Source organism: Sciurus carolinensis, chromosome 10, assembly GCF_902686445.1.
Source record: "Sciurus carolinensis chromosome 10, mSciCar1.2, whole genome shotgun sequence".
Taxonomy (NCBI): domain Eukaryota; kingdom Metazoa; phylum Chordata; class Mammalia; order Rodentia; family Sciuridae; genus Sciurus; species Sciurus carolinensis.
Genome location: NC_062222.1, coordinates 60,992,805 through 61,001,744, shown reverse-complemented (window position 1 = coordinate 61,001,744; position 8,940 = coordinate 60,992,805). Strand labels below are relative to the sequence as shown.

At 41.0% G+C, this 8,940-nt stretch overlaps 1 protein-coding gene across 2 annotated transcripts in view; it reads left to right on the top strand.

The window, feature by feature from the left end:
- Positions 1 to 4,609: 4,609 nt before the first annotated feature.
- Positions 4,610 to 8,940, top strand: part of Bmpr1b (bone morphogenetic protein receptor type 1B) — a 399,910-nt gene continuing 395,579 nt past the window's right edge. For both annotated transcript variants that reach the window (XM_047566822.1, XM_047566821.1), the window contains exon 1: positions 4,610 to 4,776. The gene's annotated coding sequence lies outside the window, so the exon portion shown is untranslated. The remainder of the gene's footprint in view (positions 4,777 to 8,940) is intronic.

Genomic DNA, 8,940 nt, shown 5'->3' with positions numbered 1-8,940 from the left:
CCACCGTGTCTGGCTCTTTTTTTCTTTAACTTACTATTAGACAAAATTAATTCATTGTAGAACTAGAAATTCTGTCTTATATTTCCTATATATAGTTGCAGTTGTTTTATATAAAATCAAATAAGATCAGCAGAAAATAGAGAAGCTTTAGAAAGTATAAGGTTAGTTTGATGTGTTTAATTAATTAATTAATTATGTTTTTGAGATAGGGTCTTGCTAAGTTGCCCAGTCTGGCCTTGAATGTTGTGATCTTGCAGTCTTAGCATCCCAAGGAGCTGGGATTACAGGTGTATGCCACCACACCCTGCTTGGTATGCATTTTAATTGTGAGATTGTCACTGACATAATATACACCAGAGTGAATCACCAGAAATATACTAATTCACATTAGTATTTATTAAAGGTAATACTATACTAGTATGATTAACAGTACTTTATAAACATAAATATTTATATTACTATTCATGATATTACTTCAAATATTCATATTAAGAATGTGAAATACAGAATCATAAAGTGGAAAAGGGTCTTAGAGATTTTTTTCATTCTGTCCCTCAACCCACTGTAGGGACGCCTTCTGTATTATTGCAACTCAACCTTGGCTATGTACTTCTGTGATGAGAATCTTACTACCTTATGATGCAGTCTGCTACAAAAATGTGAAAAAGAGTTTGAGCTAAAAGCACCCATTTCTAGCTAGCAAAAGTGATTAAGTAAATAAAACACCAGAGCAGAGTAGTAAAAGAGAAGGATTCTCAAGAAGCTTACAACTTGGCAGAAGTCTAGCCAAGAAGATTAAAGACTGGCACAGAGAAGGAGATTTAAAAAACCACAGTCCCCATGGCTTCCCAAGTCCCTGGCATCATCAGCTTCTGCCCTAGGAATGCTAGCTTTCAATAGCTTCAGGAAAAGTGTTAACAAAATATAGAGGACTCAGGCACCTTGCTATTCCACCCTTTCCAGAATCAAGCTCACATATTGTCTTGGATCCAAGGACTTTAGGTATTTTTGTTTAGTGTTCACTGGATACTTAAAAATATTCTCACTGCTATAGGGGCAATTTAGCCCATTGATCAAGACTGAGGTGCTGCGCCAGGTTATCTGGGTTCAAATCCTGCCTCTTCTAATTTCTAGCATAGCCTTGGGAATGTTATCCAATTTCTTTGTGATTTGCTTTATTTGTAAAATGGAAATAAAATAATACATTATATGAGACCCCAGCATGAGAATGAATGTGATACACTTAGTAGTGTGCCTGGAACAAGGTAATCACTCAAATATGACTTTTATTATAGAAGCTACATATTTCACCAACAGTTATACATTCTTATATCAATAAGCAAGGATTTAAATATTCCAGTTACTGAGAGGTTGAACCTCTTATTTGCCAGTGGTGATGGGTAATAAGACAAGCATAGCAGAATGAACCGGGAGGCAAGAAAATGGAGTCTTCCTTCTGCCAAAATATTTTTCATCGGATTCCTAAAACAGCTCACAAGAGTCAGCCTTTTATTCCATAAAGAGAAATAGTTTGAAAGCATATACTCTAGGATGTGACTTAGGATAGGTTATCTTGATTTATGATGAAATATTAATGGCTATCAACCTTTTCAGTTTTAAAAAAAGTAGGGGATGGAGAAGGGAAGGTGCTAGAAGAGAGGGTATCAGTGGAGAGGAAGTAGGAGCAGGGGAGGTTGAAAGCACAGAAGCAAGTTCACCAGGGCACTTTCCTCCCCAAGTCTGGCCAATTTCTGTATCTGTGAATTCCCCAAATGGTTCAGTTCTAATGTGCCTGGGAAAATGTTCTTGTTAATGGGAAATATACCTGCAACAAGTTTGATAATCTTTGCTTGTACAGCCCCCATGACTTCATTTACAATTGGAAGGAGAAAAGAAACTGTGCCTGTGTTAAAATTTGGAGTGACACCAAATGAAGTCCCTCTCTCCTCTTCTCCTCAGTATTCCTCCCCCAGGGGTCTCTTGCCTTTGAAAGCACAGCCAACCCGGGTTGCAAAGCTGGAAGTCAGTTTCTACCAGTCCCTCTATCTGGAGCATCTTTCAAGGCTGCTGGTGATCTTGCAGGCCTGTCATTGTCTTGGTTTGATCTTCATTCTTTGCACAACACTCTTAACTAATTGTGGATACCTCTAACTATCTGAAAATCCTAATCCTAACTCCCTGGCTTAAAAATATCCACTACTTCATCTTCACCTGAAAAGGAGAAGAATCTCTCCTTAACATATCCAAGAAGGTAATTTCTGAACACCTGCTTCGCAAAGAGGCCATCTGCTGCACCTTCTCCTCATCCGTGGGCAGCAACATGGAACTGCCAGCCATTCCCTATAGTTCATGCACCATAGTTCTTTTTTTCCCAGGTCTGTTCAACTTCCGTGTATGTGAATTTGCCAAATGGTTCTAGTGTGCCTGGGAAAATGTTCTCCTTAATGTTTATCCTTTAAAAACTTTTTTTAAAAGCCTCCTTTGGGGTCTAAAGATCTTTTAGGATCTCTATAAAACGTGCTCTATGAAGTTTCTCCTGACATCCCCAGGCAGAAGAGTTCCTTTTTCTGTGTGCCAAGTTGTGTGCTCATTCATTAATGTGCTTCTCATAAACTGTTCTAATTTTAAAAATATCTTATCTCTTCTCATATGAGTTTCAAGAAGGAATGGACAGGATTTCAATTTCAAAACCAGTGCCTGGGATGCCACCGCCTTCAGTAAGTGCTGACTGTTGAATGGCTTGGTCTCCAGATTCCCTGCTCCTACTTAAGGAAATGCTGTTTCTCAGGCAGCCCTCAAACACAGTTTGCTTTATGGAGCGTCCTTTATGCCCTTCTCTTCCACCCACTGTGCTTTTTCTCCCTTCTTTTTCTGAAGATCTATACATTGTTTCCCTCTGATTAGGATATTTAAAATGTCCTATAATGTCCAATTTATTTCACTGAAGTTTGTGCAGACTGAAATTCTAAGGGAGAATGTGCAGCTGTAAAATAAACTTTATTCACATAGTAGATAGGAATATAGGATAGAGTCAATTAGATTTCTTTGCTCTTTAAATGTAGTTAATGTTAGATGATGGAAGTGATGGGGAATTTGATTGAGGACCAGGTGGAAGTTAATTTAGGTTAGATACTTTACAATTTTGAAAGAAGAGATGGAAAAGGGGAGGAGTGGAAGTAGGGCTGTCAGGGAGGACATGAGGAGAAGGTAAAATAGACAAATTCTATCTTGGAATTCTTGGGGGCAATAAGATGAATACCAGCACTTGGAACCTAGAACAATAGGTGAGATGACACCAACAACTCTCATCTACTTTGAAAAATTTATATTAAAGTTCATCTAGTCCCACATCAGAAACCATAATGCAGATACTTTATGGGGCAAATGAACTTTCCAGGGGACCCTAATGTTGCCTTTATGAACAACTTGTTCACATTTTACACACTCGTCAGTAAGGTCAGTTTTCTCATTGACATATGAAAAGATTATAATGTCTAACTTTAAAAGATTCAATAGGATACTTGGAGAAAATAGGAAGAGTTGAAATAAAGCAGGGCAATAATTGAATAGACAACTGAAATAGGAACAGAAGTGGAAGAAAGCTATCAGAGTGAAATTGTGTGAAATTACTCAAACCACAAACCTGATGGTGACCAGAGAGAAAGAGCTTATCAATCTGTTTGGAAGAAGAAAATTTTACAAAAGGAGGAAATAAGTTATGTGGAGGATGGGCAGCTGAAAGGCATTAGGAGGAAAAGCTATTTGGAAGTCATGCGATATCTCCCTGGGAAATGGAGTTGGCAAAATGGCTGGTTCTAAAGAGGTTAACTATTTGCTCCAAACCTTCTGAAAGACTGTGAACTTCCTTACTTATATTCACCCCTTGAAGTGTTTCAACACTCAAGACTTAGCAAGGAGACCACAAAGTAGAGATGTTATATGCTTTTCCAAAGTAAACACCACTAATTGTATAATTCATCAAATGCAAATGGAAAAGAATTTTTTCTTGTTTAGTTTTTGTTTACAGTTTCAAAATACCTGTAGAAAGGAATTATTTCATTTCCCTAAGAGGTCCTATGCTTCAAGGTTTCTAAAACCCCTCACCAGCGACTGTAGGCAGATTGTGATGTGTGTGTCTATGTTTTACGAGGTGTGTAACCAACATTTTAGTAACTTCTCCAAAGTGTCCCTGGCCCTGGAAAGTTGAAATTCACTGCACTATGCCTTGTCTGAGAGCCCCTTACAGTTCTCAGGCAATAGTGCACTTTCAGAATCTTTGTTCCTCAAGCCTCAGAGGTTTCTGGACACCCTTTCATGAACATGACCAAGTGAGTATCCATGACTGAAGTCCAAGTGATGCTGTGAGAAGCGGACTAGGCTCTGCGCGTCCGCCCTCGCCCCAGACTGTTGACCGGCAGCAGGCAGCGCGGCCCCGCCAGTCCGCCAGCCGCTCCTCACACAGGCAGCGGCGCTGGGGCAGCTCCAAGTGCATCGAGAAGTGTAATCCCTCCGCTAAGTACTTGGCTCTCAGTCTCCAATCACTAGTGGGAGCTGGAGAGGGCAAGTGAAAAAAAAAAAAAAAAAAAAAAATTCCAGAGGCAGCCGAGGAGCTAGAGGGGAAAAAAAAAAAAAAAAAAAAAAGTCCCGCGGCGGCGGCGGAGCGGCCGCGGCGGCCAGAAGTTGACGGCGCGGCCCGCAGAGTCGGCGGGTGTGCACCGCGCGCCGGCCAGTGCGGGACGGCGGCGCGGAGGACCGAGTGCGGGAGCGCAGCGGCGGGTAAGAGGCGCGCGGAAAGGAGGGCGTGGCGGGGCTGCATCCCCGCGCTGGGGGCCGGATAGGCGTGAGCGGGGCCGGCAGTCGCCCTGTGCGGCGCTCGGCTGCCGTTGCCCGGGGCAGGATCGAGCGCGGGAAGCAGGGGACGCGAGCCGGCAGCGCGGCCACGGGGCGGCGGCGGGGAGGGGGGTCAGGCGGTGGCCGCCGGGGCTTTGTGAACAGGCGTTCTGCCGGGAGGGACCCCGAGGCCTCGTGCCCGCGCTGGCGAGGAGTCGGGAACGGGCAGCGGCGGGCGGGACACGTGCTGGTGGAACTGGGGAAGGAGGGACGCGCCGAGGCGGGGAGTCTGGACCTGCACGCGGAGGGATGGGGCGAGAGCGGGTGCAGTCACGGAATCCGGGAAATGGGAGGGAGCCCGGCGGGCTCGGGACGCGGGGCGGGCGGAGGCAGCACCCGCAGGCGCCCAGCTGGGTGCGGAGCCACCTGCCTCCCGAGACGCAGCCTAGCAGAGGGAGAAAGTGCGCCGCGGGTCGGTCCCGAAGCTCGGTCCCTGCTTCTGTCGCCTCTTTCCCTGTCTCCGGTTTCTCGCTCCATCTCCACTTCCTCGCTCTTCTTTCTTTCTTTCTGTCTTTTCCCTCTCTCCCCATCCATCGATCTCCCCCTCTCGCCAGACCGGCTCTGCTTCTGAATCTCAACTCCTGTGTCCCTCCTTTCTTCCTATCTTCTTCAGTGTCTCCCATAGTTTCTTGGTCTCTCTTTGGAGTCTTTCTGCGCCCTGTCTCACTGCTGTCCTTTCCTCCATCTGTTCCTGGCTGCGCCCATCTCTCTGTGTCCCTGTGTCTGTCCGCGCCATTTCCATCTGTCCCTTGCAGTGATAGGATTTCAGATAGTAGCGAAGACCTCGGGAGGTTGTGAGGTGCGGTGGGCGTCCTATTCCAGCTGGAGACTGGGTCCTTGGTGTTTGTCCTGAATGGGAACGCTGTAGTTTCCTTGAGTTATTAGGAACTGCTCTTTTCTTAGTCACCTTCCACCAAGGTGAGGTCAGTGACTGTGAGCAACTACAAACGTGCCAGTGAAAGAAAACAGAAGAAACCAGCAGTTTAATTGCCTCCAACAAATAAAGAGAATGTTCCAGACATATCTGTATTGAAGCAGAACCACCTGAGAAAAGGTTCTTGGATTCTGGAATCACAAAAGGCTCCACCAGTAATGAGAGGGTTCATTTAAAGAGTATTTGAAAATAATTTGAAAAAGCACTTAATGGAAATATTTTTCTATGCTACACTGATGCCAGCTGATCTGTTTTTTGTTTTTGTTTTTTTTTAACGTACGTTTTTTAGTATCCCAAAAACAATTTTACTAATTGTTTGGGGAAAGTTATGGGAAATACTTTGTGTCAACTGGGATATTTGTATTTAAGAAAATATTCTTTGTACTTTTATACCTCTTTACACTCTAGTGATCAAGAAGAATTATTTCTAACTGTAAAGAAAATAGGAAAGGATTTGTCAGTGATTTTAAAGAATGAAACGTTTTAGGGATCAATAATTTCTTTGGAAAACTCTCATTATAAGGATGTTTTGAAGGATATTACATCTTAGTGAAATATGCAAGTTATTACACACTTAGATCATTGTGAGATGCAAAAAAAAGTTTGTGTTGTAAGCAAATCAGTAGTGATGGCTTTTTATGGGAAACATAGCTGGGAAATTAATTGCTGTGATTTTTCACTGTTTTCTTTAGTCATGCATAATGTATCTTTGTTTTTAGCAAAATATGGCCTAGGGCTACAAAACTTGATACAGTGTGTTATTTGTCCAATCTGAATTACCATTTAGAAAACCACCTTTTCCTTTTGGTCACATGATATAAGTTGATATGATCTCATTACTCATGTGCTAGGGGCTGCTGATGAATTTTAATGGCACTGATTTGTGATTTTAAATCAAAATGTTAGTTTTTGGTGAGTTAAAAATCTTTGATTTATGTCATGTTAGTGAATCATCACTGTTTATAGGGACTTTGCCACCTTGTCTGCCAGGTGCTGCCCAGCATTTGGTCCAGGCAGGGTTGTCTGAAACTCCCTGTTAGACTGACACTGAGTGACGTGCTTACTACTCATGGTGTGTTCATATATGTGTCTCAAAATGTTCCAGTCGTTAAATAATATTTATTAAAAGGAAATCGACTTAATTTTTTCCTCATAAACTTTGAAAACTGTGTGAGACAGCCTGATAAAGTATTTTATTACAGCAAATGCTGATTTTATTATTATTTGTTTAAAAATATGAGGCAGTTTAAAATGTGGTTGGCTCTTGGTAGGTATAGCACCTCTCCCCAACTCTTCCTCAGCACCACTCATTTTTTGTCATCCAAATTAAAGTCAGTTATCTATTCCAACCTAGAAAAACCTTTCCTAGTTTTCATAGGTCCTCTCATCTTTCATGCTTCTGGGTACTGACTTCTGTTGTATAACTACTTGTCTAGCTCTCGCTCCTGGGACTACTATCTCATTGAGGTGAGCTAGTGTTCCTTTTTTTTTTTTTTTCCTATTTTTTTCATTTTTCAACTTTTCTGAATTTCAGATGCTCAGCACAGTGTTGGACATATGATAGACACAAAGTTCTTGAAGGGCTCTTGGTTCTCTTTCAGGTTCTCTTTTGGTTTGACTTGTGATGCTGATTCTTCATCCATGAAGTAGGTCAAGGGAAATATATTAATATGCAATATTAGCAGGTTATTGACTTAGAAATGAAAGAGTTTTAGAGAGTGTCTTGCCACACATTAATATTGCAAACAAAGAGGAAGAGGCCTGAAAAGTTTGAGAACTATGCTCAGAAATACACAGAAGCCACATTTGCTGTGGAATCGAGTCCTTGTGCCTCCTTCACTGTACCAGTTCTTTGCCTTGCACTCACATTGGCTGTCTTTCCCTTCACTCTAAGTTGGTGAATCTGTCACTAATTAGAGGCTAACAACTAAAATATAAACTCTAAAGCTTTCATGTCCATCAGTAAAAGCCATGGATGAAATTTATCAATTTGTGATAACTGATAATCACATGTGATACATATGCATGAAGGTAATATTTATCTTTCAGAACACTGACTTTGAAGTTGCTTTTATGTGCTAGACATTGTTCTGGATGCTGTGTCATCTTGGGCAGAAGAATTATTTCTACTTGAAAGAAGATTTAAGTTCTTTGGACTTTACTTGTTTCCTCTACAGCTTTTTGTATGTGGGTTGAGGGCAGGTAGAGTTTGTACCAGTTTAGTGGCTGTTTTAGAAGTTTTTTTTTTTTTTTTTCCCAGAGATCATTAATTTTACTTGAGAACATCTTCAAATTTATGAACATTACATATCAGTTTTCCCTGTAAACTTAAAAAAAATTTTTAGATGTTGATATACCTTTATTTTATTCATTTATTTATATGTGGTGCTGAGAATCGAACCCAGTGCCTCACACTTGCTAGGCAAGCTCCCTACCACTGAGCCACAACCCCAACCCCTTCCCTGTAAACTTTTATTTAAAGAAAACCTAACAGCTTTAAAAAAGCTTGATATTCACTTGATATTCTCTAATCGCTTTTCCAGTTCTTAAATTTCATAATCAAGATATTTAGCTTTTAAATATGGGTTTTTGGTGAATGGTTGGTAAACATTAAGACTAGAAGGAGAAATTGATTTTGCCTGAGAGAGAACTCATTTCAGGTTTCCACATGCTGAATTTGAGGTGATGGTGGAAATTGAAATTAAAGTGTTGTGATACATTGAGGTAAGCCAGAATTCAAGGAAGAGAGTGGCCAGAATTAGAAGTGGAGATTTTAAATTCATTTCCATTGAATTAATAGTTAAAATTGTGAGAAAATTAAGCTTTTTAGGAATAGAGATTGGAGAAAGAAATACATGAAGATTTAGGTGTGGTAAGAGGAACATTCTCTATTTTTTTAAGTTCATATGTATATAGCAAAAAAGGATGATGTGTAATTTCCAGCAGACAATAATTTGTTTTCGTGATTCTTAGGATATCTGTTCATATCCTGTTTATATTCATTTTTACTAAAATATTTGAGTACTCTTTGGTTACCATTATATGCTATGGAGAGATTGCATCTTTAAGTGACACAAGGTCCTTGTTGTCATTGAACTTAAATTCTAGAGAGTGGA